This window comes from Ammospiza nelsoni, chromosome 5 (assembly GCF_027579445.1).
Source record: "Ammospiza nelsoni isolate bAmmNel1 chromosome 5, bAmmNel1.pri, whole genome shotgun sequence".
In the NCBI taxonomy this organism is placed as follows: Eukaryota; Metazoa; Chordata; class Aves; order Passeriformes; family Passerellidae; genus Ammospiza; species Ammospiza nelsoni.
In genome coordinates, this window is record NC_080637.1 from 68,441,493 (window position 1) to 68,463,139 (window position 21,647).

The following is a 21,647-nucleotide window of genomic DNA, read 5'->3' on the forward strand; positions in this document are numbered from 1 at the left end:
CACAGTTGGTTGTGTTTTGCCTTTTTGTGCTGATCTCCATAAAAAAAGACCAGAATATCACATAAAGTTAAAACCCAATGAGAATGTGTCCAAAATCACCACTCTATGACATCCATCCAGCAGTAATTTCAATGTCAAACAGAGCACAAACCTTAACAGATGGGAAGCTTTTAAACAAATCATAACTTAAGTCATCAGCAAATAGCTGTGACTCCTTTAGGATCCAGACCTACACACTCTTACAAAATGGACTTCAACCCAACTTTCAAGTTCTGACTCTTCCTTTTGACTGTACTCAGCATGTCTTTATAACAAATATTCAGTCATTCTCTTCAGCTTACTGAGAGCCCTTTAGGTACCTTTCTGCCTCTTTTTGCACATTCACTTTTCTTCCACAACCTCCACAGCAGTCTTGCCTGCAGACCCAACATCAGCCTTCCCCCTGGCTCAGTTCTGCCCAGCCTGTGCATCCTCAGTCCCTAATTCTACCACCTCCACCAGTCTCCCTGTGTGCCATGCTGCCCAATCCACATCAGATTTTGTGGCTTCTTAACCCTCCCTCCCTCCCTCCAGGGACAGGACCCTTTGTCCTTTGCCATTTCTTTGCTTCCCAAGGTGAGCACTGCAGAGGGAATGAGTACCTGAACTGTTTTCTCTGCAATGGATGGAACCACAAAGCAGTGCTGCTGTGAGCTGTGGGCATTGTTTTCCTTATTTCATCTTTTAAAAATGAGTGTAGGGTTGTTTTTAGAACATACTTCTGCTCACTATCTGAAAAGATCTGCTAGGCTGCTCTTATTTGAGAGGTGTACAAATAAGGTAGCCAGAAAATCAGTGGGGAATTTCTCTCTGGACAAGGTAAATATTGGGAGTTTTCAGCTGCTTGCCTTATCACCAAATTGACTTCAACTACTGCCCAAATCCCATCAGTTGTGAAGAAATTCACGAGACTGAATGGTTTGCACCAGAGCTTAACCTCACTTTAAGCTAATTCATGCAACACAAAAGCTAGACCTGTGATATGCCACCATTTAACCTATCTCCTGCTCTTTATGGGTCTCCCAAAACAGAGGGGTATTTTGTATCTTCTGCATGAGGCAGAGATTCTACCCTGTGGAATGAATCTCTGAAATAATTCTGCAGAGTTCCTCAAAGAAAAGTCTGGAGCAAGTTCTTTCAGTTTTGAGTTTTGCCTGTTCAATATGCTCCTTGAAATTCTTTCAGACACCAAAATAGAACACAGAAATACTTGTCACAAGACAGCCTGTCTGAGCAGAAGGGATCCTGTCTACAAGCAGATTTGAAGACAAAAGCTGACCTGAGCAAAAGCCTGACCCCATGAGCAACAAGAGACAGCAGCACATCTCAGCAGCGACCCCTTCAGCAAACATTTGGGCTGCCTCTGGCTGGTCCATGCTGCAGAGCAGGAAGGCTGAGAGATTACCCCAAAAGCCAAAAAACCCCAAGGACTCAAGTTTTCATAAAATTACATCATTTAAAGAGATCAGTCCGTTTATCTTGTTAAAAAAAATAAAATCAGTTGATTTGATCAGTCATCTTCAAGGAGAGAACAAACTTTAGGACCAAGGAGCTCTTTACCCTGGAAGAGAACGGCATAATTACTCATGTCTGGAAAATAAAAAGGATAACTTAATATAAGAAAAATATTCCAACTTGTCAACCATGACAGAGATCAACCACAGTGACAAAACATCATGGAATGAGACAAATTCCCTACCTTTCTCTATCTTTCCAGTAGTACCAGAAGCATTTCTGGAGATATATTTTTCTTAAACTTATATTCCAAGCTGCATGAGGTTATACAGCATGTAGCACATCAGGCCAGATGCTTTATTGATTTGTCCTGGCCCTAATTTCCCTGAGAATTCAGCATCTGCTTCCCCCTGTTATGCAACCTGAGCCCAGACCAAAAAAGCCACCCTGTCAAGGTGACCAGGACTGCACTGAGGGTCTGTGATCAGAGAAGGCTCTTTGTGCTCCACATGAGGATTGAGAAAAGCCAGGAAGAGTCCTCTGGTGTCTTCTTCTTTAGCCCTGCAGCTAAAAGCCAGGTGTTATGGTCTGCAGTCTTACCTGCTTTAAGCTGAATTCTGCAACAAGGTGAACTTCCTTGTGTTGAGGCTGTGGAATTAAGTCATACTGATAGCACAGAATTAGAAGCAAAAGGGAAAATGTCTTCTACATACCAAACACAAAGAGTTGAAATGTGGTAGGGACAAATGCTGCTTCTTCTGTTAAGTTTTTTTTCTCTTCAGTTAAGAGCTAAGCTGAAATAAATATTTTAAACAGCTGCTCATCAGAAAAATGCCGTATTGTAGCCTGAGCTGAAATGCATCCTGTTCATGAATGTTTGTTGTTCTCTTTTGACAATATTTGATATCTGCCATTACAGAAAAAACTTCTAGTTGGAGTATGAATTACACTTAAGATTATTCAAATTCTTTTTTTTAAATCTTTTTCTTCCCCCTGTGATCTTACACAAGATCAGATCACATGAACTTGTCCCCTCTGAAATCTGGAGGAGCTAGTCAGATAATATTGGGAGAATCAAGCTCATATTCAGGTTGGTTTTTTTTTTCATTTTACTGCAGTATTTACGGAAGACTGAACAATTGTCAGCTCAAACAAAAACCTGACTGACTCTGAAGGAAATGTCTCTGTGAAGCTTTTGCTCTCTAGAATTAATCAATTAAGTGGTCAAAGCTTAATTTCATGAAAAAGGCAGAAGATAATGTAACATTTAGCAACATGAAAAGGGGAAGTGCAGTCTGAAGAGAGACCTTGATTCCTTTGAATTTGAAGTAAATAACAGAGGGCTGCAGTAGCACAGTTCAAACACAGTCAAGATTTTAAAATGTGTCAAAACCACACATCTCAACTAAGGCTACAATCCAGAATTTGTACTTTCTCCTGATGAGCAGCTGTTTTAAATACTTACATTGCAGTTTAGCTGTACTCAACTGAAGAGGAAAAATACTCAACCAAAACTGAAAGGAACCGAAGTATTTGCCCTTACTATATCTCAGCTCTTTAATTTATAAATTGGGATGTTTCCCATTGCTTCTGGTTTTATGGTATCAACATGAATTAACAATTCAACAGCCACAACACGAGAGACAGAGAGATTTCACCTTGTTGCAGGTGCCAGGACTGCAGAGCACAGCACCTGGCTTTTGGGTGCTGGACTAGAGGGTGCCAGAGAACCCAAAGAACAGTTTTTCAGTGTTCACTGGGAGCACTGCTGTTGGTTCCAATGTTTTCTAATTACAGGCACTGAGCAGTGTCCTGTGTGACTGTGGGCAGCACTCTTCTCTTGTGTTAGCTTCATTTTATCCATCTGTTTAATGGGTGTCAGCAGAGAGTGACTTGGCTCGGACTCAGGCTGGTGAAACATCTCATTGATCTGAACAGTTTTGGACGCAGCCTCAAGTGAAAAAAGCCTGAGTGAAAGAAGCATTCAGGAGAAGCTTTTTGGTTTTTTTCCTCTGCTATAAATTATGCATGAGAACATTATTATTGTCTTGATTCTCTCCTCTATTTTGAGATTATTAATCGAATTCCTGCAGAATTCTTTTTGGTCTGCAGCCTGTTTGCAAGCAGTTATGAGAATCTTTACTTGAGCAGCTGCTAACTTCCAGGTGAGACTGAAAATGCCCCCATCCTCCCCCATAAAATCAGAATGAAAGATGGAAATACAGGACCATGATTCTTGCATCCCTTACGTCCTATCTTTTACTCTAGTTCTGTAGGGTTTTATATGGTTTGTGCTATGCTTCCTTGTGTGTTCTCCTTAAGAACTTAGATCTGAGGGGAAATATCAGCTGTGGGGATTTCACCTTTCTGACAGGAAGAAGGGGAGAAAATGTTTGATTAATTAAGGTGAGTTGGCCAACATTAATGTGCCCTTCCTTAAGGATCAAGTATTAATCTTAAACACAAATAATCTTTGTTCTATTCCATGTCCTTGTACACACCTTTCTAAATTCTCTTTCTCCTCAAACAAAGACAATAGAGATGCAGGTCTTATAGAAGTATAAAAATCTTATCATAAGCTTATGATAATAAGTCCACAGAATCATAGCTGGGAACCTAAGCAATATGCCCTGCTTCTCCAACTGGAAGCACTTTGGATACTGAATTACCAGGGGGAAGTTGTTAACCTTGCAAGGCTAAGGCATGGAAGGTGGGGGAAATTGGGATCAAATGCAAGAAATGAGGAAAAGACTGCCTGGGTTTGCTGTGATGACCTCCTGTCCAAGAGGAGATAGAGTGTAACTGAGAAGGGAATGCCTCAAACAGAATTTCAAATGGAAAAACACGGGAAGTCTCTACCTGTCAAAAAGGCTGGAGTGATTTGCTTGCATCAGGTTTCAGTGAGCTGTTGAAAATTACAGTGAGATTAGGACCTCTCAGAAAATGTTACAAGAACATTCTGCAGTGAAAGTTTTTCTGCAGTTGAAACACTTACTACCTTCCCTATCTTCTTAGTATACCTTTATTTATGGATTAATTTTACTCTGAGTTAAATAGCTAAAGAAATATAAAATTAAATCATGTCATATTAGACCTTTCCATTAAATCCTGAGGCTTGACTCATTTGCATTTTGTTGTGGATTTATAATGCATGCTTATTTTAATTACTACTGCTGCACTTTATTTGTAATTGTCTGTGCAATGCCCAAGCACCTTGCTAAGTGGATAAGAAAGCCACTTTATTCCATAAGAACATAATTAATCCATTATTATTCATTATTATTTTTCCTGGAATGGACTGAAAATAATCAGTACTTTGAAAAATACAATACCAACAAATTATCTGTGGCAAAAATAATTTTAACAGAATTCAGGCTTTCCTTATCTTTGCCATTGCTTCCTTCCAGATACTATCTCTCCTAGAGAGAGAAGCAGCAGCATTTAATGACCTGAAGTTTGTGCTAAACGCCAAAGATGTTTGAAATCAGAGATCTGTTGTGTTGTGTGTGTGTGTGGTGTTATCACAGGTCTCTCCCCCCTCATCCCTCCTGCTGCATCCTCTCTCCTCAGCTTCCCGCATGGCCTTGGACAAATCATTTACCCACTGTGTGTCTGCATTTCCCTTTTTCTGATGGCTACAATCCTGCCATTCAGTGTTCACCAGCCTGCAGAGCTGTGCAAATGCTGCGTGCAGGTATTGTGGCAGCACAATCACACGGCCTCAGTGATGGCTGGATAAAAGGGGAGGCGTTTTCCAGCCATGCAGGATCTTCCTCACAGACAGAAAGGAGACATTCACTTTGTGGTGATGTGCTTGCAGATTCCTCCTGCATGAACACTCCATCTTCACTGCATTTTCTTATTACAGAGGATTATGCAACTCTCTTAACTCTTGAAGTTTTGTAAGGAAATCCTTGCATAGTCCCTCATGTTAGGCACAAAAGCATTCTGCTGCATTTCCTTTGGCACGTGCTCTCTTTAGAAACCTGGAAGGTCAGGGCTGGTTGTAGCCATTTTGTCCACCAGTTACAACATCTGCACAGAAAATAGGTTTCTTTCTTACTTTCCTACTAATCTGCTTGATTTTAGCTTACCAATACATGGTTGTAGGTCTCTGTTTAATTTATGACAAAGATTTATCAGTACAAATTAGGCTAATAAGGCTGGCCAAGCAAATTAAAGGTGCAGAAACAGGGGGTGAATACATCAGGTTCACTCTGTGCAGTAAAAGTCACATCTGACAGGCATTGAAGCATCATGACACAAGACTTCCAGGCTGTTTTGCCCTAGCCCCAATCATCCAAATCAGGATTATTTTTTCTTTTTCTTTAGTATTTCCTTAAGAATACATGCCATGACCTGGCTAGCTTTACCTGGATTGGCCAGTGGGATGTCTATGACCCTTATTTCTTCATCTCTTTTATCCAGCTGACCTGCAAAGGAACATGATGTCCACTGCAAAACCAGAACTCTGCACAGGGCTTGCCTTAAGCTTTAAAAGAGCCTCCTCTGTTCTACCAAACACTCAGTCTGTGTCTGAAGTCTCTCCTAACAATGATCTCTGTGTGTGCACATACAATTATGAGTGTGCACTAGTGTGCACCCTGTTTGTATCCCAGAATCTGCTAATGCCTAAATCATGTTATTTCAGTGCTGTCCCTGAACTCTGTTCCTGTAAGGCAAGACTCAAATTCCGCTGTTCAGTCCTGCCTTTGAAAGCAGACAGCATGCCAGCACAATTTCTCAAACTATCACTTCCACTCTGCCCCAAATATAGCTTAGGTGTTTTCACCTCCTGTCTTCCTGTGTGTGCCTTTTTTCACATTCCCCTGTAACCATCCCTCCCCTTGCTGAATAATGCCAGTTTCTGCTAAGTCAATCTCCTGTCATAAAACATTATTGACTCACATTAGGCAATGAGATGGAGGAACTTTTCCCATTCAGTTTTCCAATAAAATTATAAATGTGCCAGATTTGAATGCTCATATCCTTAGAGTTCACTCTGGGGTCTTCCCCCAACACACAGGGGAAATGTGGCAATGTTGAGTGATACTGCAAAGCCACCTCTAAGTGCCTGCAAGAGAGCTGTGAATAGCAGCTCTGGTTCAGGAGAAGTCTGTGAACAGTTTCTAATCCTGGTGATTCTGTTTGCACCTGTTTGCATTCCTAAGGCTGTCTGTGAACAGAAGGGACTGGAAATACACCTTCCAGCTCATCTGAAACAGAGATTCTCTTTCACATTTCTTCTTTCCTCACTTCATGAAATCCTTGCTACAGAGCAGGTCTGGCTGATCTGAAAAGGCAAAATGAGAGTAGCTCTACACTCCTTGTAGAGTGCTTGTACTATGAGTCAAACCTACTGTCATGCTTGTCCAAAACCTGACTGCTCGTGATGCCTCCTGGGCCTTCTGCACTCACAGTGACTGGATAGGATTTTATCCATTACAGAAATAACCTCATGGACCTACACAGAGGTTACTGACTGTGATTTTATTACCTTTAACCCGGTTATTTACTGATGAATGTAATAGAAAGCACACAGTCTCTCTGACTCAAGGCTGTAAGTTTGCAAATACTTATGGCTGTGGATAAAGAAGGGCAAGAGAAGGTATTTCTTGAGAAACAAAGAAAACCTGCATGGAGTCTGACAGCAAAGGCCCTGCCTGTCTGCTCTCACATCTACAGCACCTACACCCCTAGCAAAACTCCCTAACCCTGGCTTTCTTCCAAAGAACATAAAGGACACCAAAAATTCCAAGCAAGTTCCTTTAACATCCATTTTCCTCAGAAACTGCTGCTGAGACATTTAACCCTGCATTCAGGTTACACGAAGGACATTGAGGTGCTGGAGCAAGGCCAGAGAAGGGCAGTGAAGCTGGAGAAGGGTGTGGAGCTACAGTCGTGTGAAGAACGGCTGAGGGAGCTGGAGGAGTTCAGCCTGGAGAGGAGGAGGCTCAGGGGAGACCTTGTCACTCCCTCCCTGAAAGGAGGCTGTAGTGGGGTGGGGATCAGGACCTTCTCCCAGGAAACCAGCGACACCGCAAGGGAAAATGGCCTCAAGTTGCTCCAATGGAGCTTTAGGTTGGGTATTACAAAAAATTTCTTCATTGCAAGAGTAGTTAGGCATTGGCTTAAAGCACAGGCTGTCCAGGGAAGTGTGGAAGTCCCAAATAGAAGCAGACTCAGAGCATGGCTCTTAGTGCAATGCTTTAGGGGGCATGATGCTTTTCAGCCAAAGGTTGGATTCATGATCTTGAAGAACATCTCCAACCTTAACGATTCTGTTTCTAATCAGGTGATCTAAAACCAGGGACGTTATCAACACGGCAGCCAAAACTAGACACAATGACTTAAATCACTCTGGAAAAAAAAAACAAAAAAAAACCCCAAAACCCCCCCAAAAACTAAAGAAATCGCAAAGGCATCCTGGATAAGGAAAGCAGAGCAAGACTCAGAAACGCCACTCAGAGAGACGGAGACCGGGTACTGGAGGGTTGCGAAGGGCTCCGCAGGGCGCTCGCCCGGCACCGGCCGCTCCGCCCGGCACCGGCACGGGGGCGCGGCCGCGTGGGCGGGGGGCGGCGGCGGGCGGGGCTGCCGAGGGACGGACGGAACGGCACCGAGGGTCGGACGGGACCGAGGGTCGGACGGGACCCGGTTCCCAATTCCCGGTACTCGCGCGTGCGCGGCGCGGCCGGGGGCGGGCTCGCGCGGGGGCCCCTCCCGCCCGCTCCCGTTCCCGTTCCCGCCCGGCCGCGGGAGCGCGCGGCGGCGCGGGTGCGCGTGCCCGTGCTCGTGGCCGCATCCCGCGCCGCCGCTGCCGCCGCCGGAGCGCCGGCGGGCGGGCGGGCGGGCGTGCGGGCGGCGGGGCCCGCGCCGGCGGCCGGGGCATGGAGAGCCTGCTGGAGAACCCGGTGCGCGCCGTGCTCTACCTGAAGGAGCTCACCGCCATCGTGCAGAACCAGCAGAGCCTCATCCATACCCAGCGGCAGCGCATCGACGAGCTGGAGCGGCGGCTGGACGAGCTGAGCACCGAGAACCGCAGCCTCCGCGGGCAGCAGCAGCAGCAGCAGCCGGCGGCCCCCGCCGAGCCGCCCGCGGCCCCCGCCGAGCCGCCCGCGGCTCCCCCGGCCGAGCAGCCCCCGCCGCCGCCCGCGGGCCAGCCCGAGCCGCTTCAGCACCACCAACAGCTCCCGGCTCAGCCCGCGGGCAAAGCGGCACCGGCGGGGCCCGGCGGCGGCGGCGGCAGGGCTGCCGGCCACCAGCACCCCGCGGCGCAGCCCCACCAGCACCCCGGCGAGAAGGACGGCAGGGACAAGGGCTGCTGTGCCGCGCTGCTCCAGCACAAGACCCCCCAGGCCATCGGCAAAGGCGTCCTGAGCCGGAGAGCGGAGTAAGTGCACAGGCGAGAGGGGGCGGGCAGCGGTGGCGGCTCCCCCGGGCCCGCATCCAGCCGGGAACTGGGTTATACCCCCTGCAGCCTCGCAGGGAGGGACAGGCAGTGTGTGGGTGGGTGGGGAATCCCTCCCTCGATGCGTTCTGGGCGAGAGCAGTGCAAAGAGGAGCAAGGATGCTGCTTCCAAGAGGCATCAGCCTCCCGCTCCGCTGCGCTCGTTCCCGTGGAGAAGTGTCTGTACCCCTTGGGCAGCGCACCCGCGGTGCTCACACACGGCAGCGTGCCCTCATTGTCTGACAGAAATAAATAACTCCGTGATCGACCGTGAGTGCGGCTCAGCCTCGCAAAGCACAGCAGCGCTGTGGGCGCTTCTGCTTGCCTTAAGTTGCTGGTATCTGTGTAAAAACCCCATCCTCCCTGGAGCGAGCTGGGGTTTTCCTGCCCTCGCTGATGTAAGGGGTGCATTACATTGCACGTGGTGTATACAGATGCAGTGCTTAGGTTTGACATTTAGGGTGCTTATCGCCCTCGCGTGTGGGTTGTCTTTTTTTTTTTTTGTAGTGGTTTGTTGGGTTTGGGTTTTTTTTGGTGTGTGGCATCTGACACTGATCCAGCACTCCAAAAGGACAAAGTATTTTTTGCTGGTGTCTCATCTTCAGTGAAGAAAGCTTGACTACTAGTACTGAATACTGAAATGTATTGGGTGTGCATGAATGTATAGTAAACAAGGATGAGCATTCCAGCACTATAGGTGGAAAGGGCTACTATTGAAGAGCAACATTCTCTTGGATTATGTATTCAGGATATGCCATCAGTTCACCAGCTGGTAATTACAGCTGCAGTAAGTATTGTAATTTCCTTTGTTTAGGCACTTGGAAAGCAGGGGGATGTTTTCTGGTTGAAAGCCAGAGTTAGTAAAGTTAGAAGGCGAAGGAGCATAGTTTCTGCTGTGGCTTCTTTTAGATAAGAAAGAAACTAAAATAAGTAGTAAAACTAGATCAAATGTCTTTCCTAGAATTGTCTTTGTCATAGTGATGTCAAAACAATTGAAGGGCACAACACACAAGTACATATGAAGCACACAAATGAAGTACACAAGCCTTTTGACAATTTAAATAAAGGGACCCTTCTCTCTTGTGTTTGTTTTGAATACACAAGCAGAACTACAACATCGAGCTAGATTTTCTACTGGTGTAAGTAGAGTTACACCACTTCATAACAGCTCAGCATCTATCATGTGATTCTGTGAAAATCAGTGAAGGTATTGCTATTGAAAGAAAGGCTGTTAAAGGAATAGGTACGGTCAAGGCATGCTTGAATCCCAAAAAGCATCGGCTTGCTTCTAAAATACTGCACCGTAAGACTCAATTTTTCAATCACAACTTAGAGGAAGTGAGTGGGCTCCTCAGAGTATTAATGCAGGTAGTAAGCCTTTGCAGGATCTGGCTCTTATTCATCATGAAATAGCTGGAGTTTAAAAAAAGAAGTGGGGCCAGATCCTGAACTCATGCCAATTGGTGGAAATCCAGAATAGCATTGTTTGAATCCCTCAAGTCAAACCACTAAGAAATCCAAATGAAAATGGATAATCAACATCATTGTTTTTTAAGGAGTGACTCCCTGCAGTGAAGGCTCTGTAAGAAGCATCATCTCGGCAAGGGCTTTCCTTGCTTCTGCACAGAGTTTCTAACATACGTCATTTCACAGACTGAGAAATCAATTTCTCTGCATAGGACTAAAGACTTCCTCCTTATCTGAGCTCTTTTTGCAGTGGGGTTTGACTGGGGGAAGAATTGTAGGGTTTTTTCCTTCATGCCAAAAGGCACAAAGAGAAGTGCATTAAAACCCAGCTGATTGCTGGTATATCATATGATGATCTTTCTGTTTCAGAGAGGTAGACAGAAGGTTGGATGGAGCCTTTTGTGTGGAAAGTCAGGGCTGCTGCTGGGGATAACAGAGCAATCCCTGCAGCGTTCTTTGCTCAAGAAGATTAAAATAGACTGCTTCTGTTTCCTTCTATAGCTTAGGCAAACCAAAATCTTTGTATAGAAAAGGAAATATGAGAGATGCCAAACAGTCCACATTTCTCATTTCTGCAGGTTCTTTTATTCCCCCCACTGATTGTATATACTGAGTTTTGTACTCTCTCGTCTCTGACTGTTAGAGGGAAAGCAAAGAGACTGCAAAACCTAACTTAAAGGCAGCTTGGATGGAGGGTGATGAATCTTTCACCACCAATTGACAGGATGCCCAATATACCTTATCATTCAGCTTGCCAACCTGTGAGTTGTATTTTTGCTTTTGTGTGACAGCAGGGGACATACATGTTAATACCTGCACAGACCAGGTATCTGCTCTCTCTTCCTTCCTCCCCCCATGTCCAAACATGTTTTTCCCTGTTATAAACTCTGAAATTCAACGTTATCTAATTTTTTTCTCTTTAGCCAAGAGTAGAGGACTGACTGCTCACTACAGAAAATGGCCACTCTAAACATGACAAAAAGGATATTTTAGCATGTTGGGATACAGGGGCTGAAAGCAGGGGTTAAAGCAGCACCCAGGCAGTGCCCTGCTGTCTCTGCCCAGAAATGGAATTTCCTCTGCCTTCACAAAACAGGACGTTCTGGCAATGTGTTTAAGGGTGGACTTGTGCTGGTCCTTCTCACCTCAGACACAGCCCACGGATTTTGCTCATTTTGAGTCAGGTTTGAGGTTTTTTTGCAGCCCAGCTTACCTCAGGCTCTGGATAGAAGTGAAGATCTGAGCTTTTGGACACGAGTGACTATTCATGTCAGCTGGAACAGTCTTCTGCAAGGGATGTCTTCTGCAAAAGAAGCATCTCTCTTATTTTAAAGAAAACTTCAGTCTTATTTTTGCTGTTAGTTTTTGTAAAAACTGACAACTTTTTTTTCTTTAAAGCTTAAAAAAAACCAAACCCAAACAAAACCTACATTTTAAAAGGGAACAAAACCAAGATTATGTAAATGGAAGCATTCCTGACCTATGCAGAGACCCCTAATTGTTGCTGCATGTCTTTGTGTGGGAAAGGTGGTACTCAGCTTTCCTATGAAAGAAGAGGAAAAGAAGAAAGATTTTTGCGGAGATTTTCAGCAAGAATTAGGCTGATTATTATTCCACAGCATCTGTCTCTTTCTACCTTAGGAGGCTATTGCATAAGCACCTCACAGTTTTAAAAACAAAAAAATAAGGTCATTCGTCATGGAATGTTTTACTTCAAAAAAATACAGGTTGCCAAATTAGCATAGCTCAGATCACCCTTGCCAGGCAGCCTCTTGTCTAAAGGGACCATCCCAAAGTGTTGGCAAATTCTGTGAATATAAATTTTCCATCCCTTTTTATCGGAACACAACCTCCCTTGCCAATCCCCAGTACCCTTCACTGAGTATCAGGGAAACGCCACAGGGTTGAATTTAGCAGATTAAGTCTAAATGACCCAAATCCTGCTGGTTTTTATCAGAGAAACTCTCAGTAGGAGCTGTCTATGGAAGGACTCCTGTTCTGAGCCCAGGAATTAGCAGGAAAACTCACTCTGATAAATACAATTAGAATAATAGCTAATAATCCTTTATAGTTCCTTCCATCAAAAGACATGGCTGCAATTCACAAACATTCTGTGTTAAAGTGGCATTACAGTCTTCTTTTAACCATGTCATCAGCAGTGAAAAGAAGACATAGAAACAGTCTTTGTCTAGCATGACATAATGGATCTAAGTATCGTCTCTAAAGTGTTAGTCTGTGTTTGGTCTACAAGATAACTCCTCATGTAAAACAAACTCCATGAACTCTTAGAAGAATTTTTCCAAAGTCACGTTTTCCCAGAGGTCTTAAAGCTCATTTTGGATTTGCCTTGGACTGAAATCTGTATTATTTTATTTTGTACTGAATTAGGATAGAATTTTTTATCTCAGTAAAGAGGCAAGTTTTAAAAGATAATGTTGAAGTCACTTATTCCTCTTGTGTTCTGAGACTGCTGGGGTTTTTTGTTAATTTCAAAAGCTCAATTATGTAACTTTAAAATAAAGATATTGCATATGCAGAGGTGCTGTTTTCCATAATTTTTCTTTTTAACTATGCATTGATGTTCTATTCTATGGATTATCTCCAGGGTAAAGACATTAGAAAAAAATCCTACTGATTTCAATGGGAGCTAACAACAACTGTAAATATTATGGTTTACCATTAACATATTTTGCTATATTTGCGCATTGCACCAGCACAAAAAAACCTGCAGCAATTAAAAAAGAAGATCAGAACAATTCCAAATGGCTGATGTACCCCAGATATCCATTCTTTTTTCCCTTTGGGCACAAAAGGAATGCTACTTTTGCCCTCTTCTTTCAGTGCCTCAGATTTCCTCCAGCATATTTCAGGGTTTTACTCCCCTGAGCTTTCACACACCAGAAATAGTTGCATTGGTGCTGCCCTGGCTTCTGCAAATCCCTGCTAGCAATGTTCTGTCTCAGCATCAGAAGTTATTTGGAGTGGAGTGCTGTAAGCAGGTTTCAAATGACAGAGGTCTGCATTGGCACAGCTTCACAGATGCTCAAGTCCTGCTCAGATGATTTTGGCATAAAGAGCACACTGAGAGGAAAACAGAAAGTAGATTCTACTTGACTACATCTAATTTAAAGATATATCCATGCTGCTTCCATTGCAGTCAGCTAAGACATACTTTATAACATATACTTGCAATCCACTAAGACATACTTTATAACATATACTCACAATCAGCTAAGACACACTTTATAACTTCCATCTCAATAAGCTAAGACATACTTTATAACATACACTTTATAACTTGCATTTTACCTACATCAGGGCCTGTAAAATCCTGGGCAGAGGAGTATGGAGTTAGTGATTCATGAGAATATTTCAGAAATAATAGATGAAGTGAGAGATGGAAAAGGATTTAGCTTAGGAAGGGTTCAGGATGAAGTTTAGCTATAAAATTGCTGAGTAAGGACAGCACAAGGAGTTCCACAGGGATAAGACTTCAGTAGGATGCTGTATAAAGTCCCAGCCAGAGGAATACAGTGTCAAGGCTGAAATTTCTATTGTGGGAAATCCAGGAAGGATATTTTGTGAAACAATGTCTAGCAGGCTTTGGAATAGCAAAGACTTGTACTCATAATTTAGCAAGAGGAGCTGGGGGCTGAAAACAACATGAAAAAGCTGAAATTTAAAATACCTGAACAAGAAGGGATGCAAATGCATTATTTTTTGGGGTTTTTTTTTTTGTTTTTTTGGTTTTTTTTAGTAAGATGGTGATATTTTTATGTCACTCAACCTTTCTTCCATATGCTTTGTATCACCCCATTTGCTGTCACTTCCCAGGCAGATCCAAGTTAAAGCTCTGTGAGAAGAATTCAGGACCAGGGGACTCACATGGCAACACTGTTAGCATTCCAAATAATATACACAGGGCTGGGTGGTAAAGTATTAAAGGGGAAAATGTCCCAGCTGAGTTTGTGTTAACAATGTCCTTGAGAATTTCTGCCAGGGCCTCAGTGCCAGGTGGCTCTTGGCAGCAACTTCCACATCCCTCATTAAATGATGTGCACAGGAAGGTAATACAGTTTAGGCATGGTTCCGACAGTTTATGCATGCAGCAGGTGAGATCTACTTATCTACTTTTATGACAGAGACTGCACACATTCCCACCAACGCCATATTTAAAATTATTTACACTTTTAGTCAGAACAAATCAGAGAAATCTCACTTCAGGATGCTCATCTAGTCCTTAGATAGTGCCAGAACAGAGCCTGTCAACTGGAATTTGGGTCTTCTAGTAATTATGGCATCTACTTACTCTTTAAAAAAAGTTCACATGATAAAATGATGTGCACTTCTGCAAGCAAAAATACCTCTACACAAATATATAAATTAGACTGTAGAAATTTCTCAGCTGTAGTTTTTTCCTTTTGCCTTGGAAATCAGGTTGAAACAGGAAAAAAGAGCTACTGCCTTTCATAATCTTTCTGTATATAGGGTTTATTCATCTTCTGCTTTCTCTGTTATTTTCCCTATAAATGCCATTTTAGATTGCTTGTTTTCTTCTTTCTTTCCTAGTTCAGCAGTGGTTTATTTCCCTTTTCCAGTCTCAGTTATGAAACCTTTTGTTTTTCTCCCTTAGGAAAACGTTGTAGAAAGCCAGAAATAATTCTCTGTTTAAGAGATGGAATATATTTTATTTGCTTTAGAATTACTTGTAGCCTGTGCTTGTTACTTGGTCCACATTCCATGAAAGTAAATAAGAAAAAAATAAAAGAAATCTATAAAGATTGAAAATTTTCTCTTTTTTTCCCTATTTTTTAAACATTATATATATATATATATATATATATATATATATATATACACACATATATATACACATATGTATATACACACATATATACACACACACACATATATATATTCCTTTTTTCCCCCTCAAAGAGATGTACCTTGAAACAAACTGGTATTATTCTTATGTTCATCTATTCTGGAATATGTAATTTCATTTAGTTAAGCCCTAGGTGAGAATATGATAGTCTTGACTGTTGGATTTGTTCTGCCCAATGGCTCTATTTAACATCTCAGTTCAAGCATTAGACTAGCAGTCCTAAAATCAAACTTTAATGCCTCCTAAATTTATTTTTAACAGACTTGTGATGCTGGACTGACCCTTTCATCTCTATGTATTTTAAGATCTGTGACAAAGCAGTTGGAGATCTATTGTTATAGACAGGAGTAGGCAGGTAGATCAGGAACAATCCTTTTCTAAATTCCAGCATAGGAAGCAGCCTAAAGCTGCTGTCCTTTCTTGCAATGTGTACTGCAAGGCAATATGTATATTTGCACATAAAAAGAATGTATTTGCATGAGCATTTGTCCACAGCAGTGTCTCAGAGCCAAGCTGAAACAGCACCTAGTTTCTGTGCTTTTTACATACAGAAAAGCAAATCATCTGCTGGAGGAAATCAGTGCATCTTTACTGATGTCAGTACAGCCCTGACAATTTGCATCACCTGAGGATCTGAAGCAGATTTTGTGTCTCTTTCCTCACACAGAAATGCACATCCCTCCACTGGTGTAAATGAATGCTGATAATAGCAACGGATAGCAATGCACAGAGATAATGGTGAACAATGAGAAAACCATTAAGCAGCATTCTCATTCTCCCTGTAATAGGTTTGTGATGTTCTCTTACAGTATTTTAATACAAGGTGGTAGGAGCTTTGTTGCTTCAGGGTTATAAAGACATATTTGCTCTTTAGATAATGATTTTTTTTTTTATTTTCTCTGTGCTGTGTTTGCACGGCCTTCTCCTCACACAGGTATTATTGTATTATCTTATGCTCATTGTTCAGCCCTTATTTTTATGTGGTCTAAAGTTGCACTTTCTGAGAGAAATAGAAGTGGATCAATATCTTCCATGATTAATCACATCTAAGAGAGACCATTTTGATGAAATTGAAGTGATTTTAAATACAAAATTAAATCTTATCCTTCCTGCCCTCTTCTAGCTGAAAACAAGGGGATCTGTGATCTGCAGAGCTAATGAAGCTTGCCTTCCAGAAGATTTGTGTCACAGTTACATTTTCTGATGCATAACAAGATGTGAGTTCTGATCTGAGCTTCTCCTGGTGCTGAGGCTTTTATAACATCTCACTCCAACATGGAGACTTCTGTGTGGAGAAATGGCTTCAGTTCACTCAGCAGCAGCCTTTTCCTCATAGGAGAGCCTACAAAGTTCTCTCTATTACACCCTGCCAGCCACTTTTATGGAACTTGCTAGAGGTTAGTATCTCTAAAATCACTGTAACTGACTCAAACTTGGTTGAAACTCTCTGTGGGATTTGCAGTTACAAAGCAGAAACCAACACAGACACATACACAGAGAGAGAAAGAGAGAGACACAGGCATAGGAGGAAAAAAGGAAAATATTATATGGTCACAGAACTCACATTTTGCTTAGGAACCCAGGGAATAAAGACCAAGTCTTAGATCAATGAGGCAATGGGCATCAGATGGCTGAACAGTCCACTCCAAATCTGTGACCCTGTCTTGGAGCTGGTGTTCTGTTTTCATAGCTGCTTAAAACTCTTGGAATATTAAAGGTAATGAAGATTTGGGGAATTACTGTAGGAATTCACGAGACACACAGTAGAGGTTTACCACTGGCAATGGAATCTGTTGCTCCTTCTGGCTTTCCATATGAAGTTGGTGGATTATCTTGTTCCACCTGCCAACATTTGCATAGGCATGGGCTGCTGCTGAGGAAGTTACTGCTAGAGAGTTTATATTTGTTCACTAAAGCATCTATGTCATTCTCAAGAGAAGTAGAAAATTGACACTGAAATTAATATAGATCTTAAGGAGGCTTGGGATATCCTTCAGGTTTTGCTGAACTTTGGATGTTTCTTCAAATTCTGACCTTTCTATTAAAATTCAGGACACTGCCGTCAGTCTGTTTGCCATGTTGGTTTCTAGGCACTCCTCTGAAGTGGTTCACATTATCCTGCTCCAGTGTGAGAATTGCTCTTACACTGTTTTTTCTTCAACCCCAACATCCAGCATCTTGGTATTGCAGTGCCTGTGTGGACCCTGCCTCCATGGAGCATTCTTCCATCTGCCTCCTGGAGCAGTGTTGTTTGGCCTTAAGGTTCTTCACACACTTTTTCAGTGATAGCATTTTTGAAAATGGAAGGTATCTCTCCATATTTATAGAGATTATTTCCTTTCTTTTTACCTCAGTTAAGGAACCAAGCTCAGCCCTCTTTTTTTTTTATTTTTCCCCCATTGTGAGGAATCCTGATTCTGCCTCTTTTGGGCAGTTCAGCTCTTCAGTCAGTTCAGAATTCTCACAGATGTCCTTGTATTTAATTTGCTGTTTTTTAATTTGCAAATCCATTCCCTGTAGGGCACCAATAAATTGCCTGTGTCTGCCTAGGTACTCACATGGCCCCCTTCACCAATAGTAGCTGAGTATCTGGATTTGTCCTGATATCCAGGGACACTGGACAACTGACCTTCATCTGAACTAGCAGGGAATCTGGGGAATCTCCCACCTTTGCTCTGAGGATTCACTGATTCCCATGCCAAAGATCTCTCCACAAATTATTTTCTTCCATAATGTTCTGTGCTAATAAATCTATGTCCAGTCAAACTTCTGAAGCAGATAGACTGCATGGCTCAGTAATTCATGCTATTTCACAATCTAGGTAGGTCTAAGAGCCAGATTCTGTCACCTCCTAAATGCAAATCTGCTTGGCTGAATTCACTTAACTAGGTGGCTTTGAATTGGAAGAGACATGAGACAACATCATACACATCTGATGTTACAGATGTTCTTGAGCTGACTTCCATCCCACCACTGGAACTGGTTAGAGTTAGCTCTGCATACTGTCAGATTCTCTGCATACTTGCCATGACATCCATTTGGGATGGCACAGCTGGAAAGCTTCCCCCAAGAATTCTTTATTACTCCTATGGGGACTGTGATTCCCGTGTTAGCTTCAGGAACATCCAGTGCTCTTTGCTTGTTTCTGCTGAGAAAGGGGTGAGTTTCTCCATTTTGTTAAACTGAATACAGAAATATTTTCCTCACTAGACATGCTCTGACTGGAACTATTACACCACCTTTATCACCTCATTTACCATGGCTCCTACAGCCATGTGTACAAGCTGATAGGGAATACCAGATTGTATCCTCATTGGAAGAAAAGTGTTGGCAAAAAGTTTGAGTCTCAGACATTTAAAGGTTTTATTTAAAGGTATTTATCCCTAAAATGGAAGAAAGAATATACTGGTTTTTAAGGCAGGGATCAGACTTCTGCCAAACTGTTTGCTTTCAGCAAGTTATTTAACAGGTAGGCAGAAGAAAGGAAGTTCTGTGGCAGGGGAAGAGGAGAAGAAGAGGATGAGAAGCATCTGCAGTGTGTCTCTGCTTTCTGCTAAGGGCAACCCTCAGGCTGGCTTTGAGTCTATATTAACTCGGCGTTCAAATCCCAAGCCTGGCAGCATGGCAAGAGCATTGCCTCAGGAGTGCATCCCAGCAGTGTGCACACCTGCCTGCTCCCTGCAGCCTCTGCAGCACTCAGAGGTGGGATATCTCCATAAAGGGATATCTCCATATCTCCAAACTCATGCCATAATTTGGGCTTCAGCGGAGGATGTCTGTGCAGGAGGCTATGAGGTGATGGAAGAGTGGGCAGCAGTAGGCAGGAGTTACAAGGGTAAGGAGAGAAGACCCAGTGAAACTGTGGAATGGAGAAGGGCCAGGAGCCCCAGCAGAGGCTCCTGTGAAGTTTTTGAATGTGTGGTTCATTTACATGTGCAACTGTAATGACAGGGGTTTATGTTCTATTTTTATGAAGCCTCTCACACAGAAGAAATTAATAATAAAGAGCAAACACTAAACATTTATCCTTAACAGGTACCAACTGGCTGAAGCCCAGTAGGCAACTTTTAGGCATAAGGAAGGAGCCCACTGCTGCATGCCCAGAGTTTATGTGACTAGCTCCCATCACTGTGGGGTGAGAGGTTTATCAGATCTCATAAAGCAATGCAGTTTAACCTGGCTGGACAATGAATGCCTGGGAGATCTCCAAGAAATACCCAGAGTGCTAAGAAAGGACAGTGGAGTATGTCTGCAGGTAGCACAGTTCTTGGGATGTCTCTGCCTGTCATTTATACCTCTGTTTTTCAGGTTAAATGTTGGGGCCCCCCTCACACGCAGAACAAAAGTGTTTCCCCTGTTCACATGCCAGAGTAAATTCATCCTCACACACCTCTCACTGTTTTGTCTCATTGACTACAGGCCTCCTTCTTCATTGTCTTCATCTTGTGAACTTGTTTTCTTTTGTGTGATGTAAGTTTGAGATGCTGACAAATCCTCACTAAGCAATTTACATCCTGCTACCTCAACCACAAATAGTAATATAAAATAAAAGGAATCAAAGCCCATGTTTTTGCTGCAGTTCTTTACAAGGCTTCATTGCAGTCTGCTATGAAAGAAACTGCAGTCTGCTACTAGAAACACTTGCATTTAAGAGATGAGCACAAATACACATTAATGTTACATTTTAAAGTGCTTTAGGAAGTAATTCACTTACTCACATGCAGAATATTGCTAGTAAATGTCCCTACCAATATCTAAAAGTGCACCAAGTAGCAAGTAGGTAAGCTCTAGTATGCCTCTAACCATGGCAAGATCTTGTGGCAGGATGAATAATAGAAATACCATGCAAATGTAAGTAATAATAATAACAATAATAATAATGTCTCTTCTGCATTACAGTCTAGCAGTAAACCCTTCAGTCCTTACAAAGGCAGTTCTCATTTGACAGGAGGGAATGAAGACATGGAAAATGTTTTGCTAGAGTTCACCCAACCAGTCAAAGCTGAGAGTAAAACCTGTGTCCCAGGGCTCTGATCTGTCAAGCAGGCACAGTGCCTTGAAAGGAAGACACAAACGGGACAGGAAGCGTTAAATGTTACCAGGTCACTTCTGTGGCACAAATAATGTTCCTCTAAATCATGAAATCTGATTTACTCCCTGGACAGCTTGATTACAGAAAAAATTTTGGCCAATTAAAGATCTGTAATTTGGCCAAAAGTCCTTAGCAGACATTCATGATCGGTGTCAGTTATGTACACTAAAAAGAATGAGCAGGGGAGGCTGGAAACAAAACTGAATCGTGAATTTGAGGAGGAACTGAGACACGTGGTTTCAGGTTGGCAGGGCTGTGAATGTGCATTACATGCAAGTCCAGCAAGGTTTCTTGCAGCAATGAACCATTTATGAGTTGCACAGAATGATGAGGGGTAGAGAGAAAACAAAGGTTAAGAATCTATTGTCTGCTGTTTCAGTCTGCTTTGATGGCAGAAAACTTCCCTAGCACATGGAAGACACCAGAAATATTCCTATCATGGAGGCCAAAGGAAAAGCCTCTGACAGAGGCAGGCACTGCATGCAGCCAGGGAAGCAACAAGTAATTATCACACACAGAAGTGCACGTCAGTAAGTTGACAGAGGATCTTCTTCAAAAAACACTACCTAGCATGACACACTTTCTTCTTCCCACTGCTGTATTTCCCCTCCCCCTGTTCTCCTGTTAAGTACAGAGCCATTAGAGGGGTCTGCAGCCTTGCCCCCTCATCACCTTGCACTATCACAGCAGTACATGCAATCACCAAGTCATGCAAACAAAGCCTTGTGCTGTGAGATCTTTCCTGCCTCACCCAAGAAGAGCTCTTGTGTGAGGGATATGTCTGGCTTAATTGGATTCTGGACTGAATTTTAATGTCCAGTAATAAGGAGAGCATTTGTGTTTGCTCATCCCTCCTGGTTGTGGCACAGGCTTTGATGGTAACAAGTTTCATTAGCTCATCCTGATTAGCTTTTACCCAGGGACATCACTCTGAAATGGATCCTCCATCCTGCCTGGTTTCCCATTCTTTGCTGGGGCACACCCAGTGGTTCACAGACCCACTCTGGTGCATGGAGGAGGGCAGGAACACCCAGGGAATTCTTACAGACCTGGCACCACACTCAGTCCTGTATTCAGTGTAGCCTAGGCTGCATTTGTTAGCAGCAGAGTGGCAAGGGAGAGGGCAAGCATGCCTTCAGGATGTGAATGTGCCTTGGATGATTTTGGAGTTTCTTTCTCCTACCAGGAGGGGTTATTTGTGTAGGTTACTTTCTCCTCTCAGCTTGTACTGTAGGACAACACTAATTTCTTCAATTTGA